Source organism: Taudactylus pleione, unplaced genomic scaffold, assembly GCF_031769625.1.
Source record: "Taudactylus pleione unplaced genomic scaffold, aTauple2 ptg000117l, whole genome shotgun sequence".
In the NCBI taxonomy this organism is placed as follows: domain Eukaryota; kingdom Metazoa; phylum Chordata; class Amphibia; order Anura; family Myobatrachidae; genus Taudactylus; species Taudactylus pleione.
This window is the reverse complement of record NW_028284519.1, coordinates 4,238,172-4,239,939: the sequence shown is the minus strand read 5'-3', so window position 1 is coordinate 4,239,939 and position 1,768 is coordinate 4,238,172. Positions and strand designations below refer to the sequence as shown.

At 35.7% G+C, this 1,768-nt stretch overlaps 1 pseudogene; it reads right to left on the bottom strand.

The window, feature by feature from the left end:
• Window positions 1-494: 494 nt before the first annotated feature.
• Window positions 495-613, bottom strand: LOC148524265 (5S ribosomal RNA; annotated as a pseudogene).
• Between the last annotated feature and the right edge of the window lie 1,155 nt (window positions 614-1,768).

Here is a 1,768-nt window from a genome sequence, read left to right as displayed (position 1 = left end):
ATCAAACTACCGAGATGTCCTCTTCTTGTCTTCTGTGTTATCAATGTCTTACATTGTGCGATTTTCCAGTTCTAACATTTTACTTTTTCCAGAGAGAGAAGATATAAGGCATTCCAAGACTGTCTGAACATCTCAATGGCTTGAAGGTGAGAGTGTGTAAAGACAACACCCACACCAACGCACCTGCACCCATCTCACATAATATTAATACTTTACTGTTGTTAACCAACGAGAAAAAGTAAGGCTATTCTTGGGGCACACTTATATATGAATTCTTATAAATAAAGTAAAACATAACTTTTATTTATTGTATAAAACTCATGAAAGGTACATACATATAATGGCGAAATATAGTAGACAATTCTGCTAAGTATCCCACACACCAAAATATAAATTATATTGGATGTGCTTATTTTAGCAACAGATACCATAGAGATTGGTATATAGGCTACACAGTATGCAGTCCTATGATCCCCATTAAACAGTACAATATATGTTTACAGAACCTGGTATTCTTAAGTGGTCTCCCACATTAGTACTAACCAGGCCTACCACTGGATCGCTTCCAAGATCAGACGAGTTTGGGCATAATCAGTGAAGTATGACTGTAAACTATCGTTACTGAAAATATATGGGGATTCACCTTTGCACACGGTCTGAGCCTATTATAAAATGTAGGACTATTCTCAACAGAGAGGTCCAATTGGGAGGTTAGGCACCAAGGGCAGGGTTAGGGAGAAGATTAGGTTTAGAAAACATGTGTCGACCATTTGTGTATCGAAACATTTTTTTTGTCAACCTTTTGAACCTGTTGACCATTTGTACCTGTTGACCTTCTTCAATATCTGCCTTTAGTGTGTCGACCTTTTTAACTGTCTATCTTTTTTACCACACCCATCATTTGGGTGCAATAAGCAGGACTTTAGAGCAGTTTAGTGTTTTGTTTTTTAGCGGTTCCACTGCTAAGACCGATCTACTTAGGAGCGACTTGCGCGAAAAACTGAAACAAATTGAATATTGTCCTGTCACAAAAGCAATTGAATTCCCCCTGAGAATTCAGACAAGAACTTTAATTTCCTGAGAAAGAGGACCAAATATGGTACGACAGTAACATGGTGAAGGAAATAATAATTGCTAGTATAATTGCAGTATAACTGGTTCAAGAGGATATGGCGTATACAGTGTTTCAGAAATACTTAAATATAGACAAAAATTATACTTAATAGCATTTAAACATCAAAATATATTTTTCTTCAATTATTATTAATCTACTTGTATTATCTTGTACTTTGATTTAATATACCATCAAAGTAAGTTGACCCGTTGCCTTTGTTTTATTAAAGTACTGTAAGTTACAGTGTTCATTCACTGGTCTTTCATATTCATTTGCTGGCTTTGTGCGTTCATTCACTGGTAATTTCTGCACCTCTTCTGTTTTGGTTGTAAAATTTTAACTATTACTACAATCTTTAGACCACAAATTCTTCAAAAAAGTATATATAGTAATGATATACAGTAATGATGATGGTACATATCTCAAAATTTAATTTATGTTGTACAGTATCTGCTACATACACCATCATCTTAAACAAGAGAATTTTGTTAACTGTTCATTCACTGGACAATTCACCCTACTGTCAGTTTAAATTCCTTTCCTCTTACCGGGACGTCCAGATTACAGTGAAGAGCCAACGCCCCCATACACAGGACAAATATGAGAGGGCCTATGAACTTCCTCAGCATGTGCCGTTAGAAATGGGTTGCATTA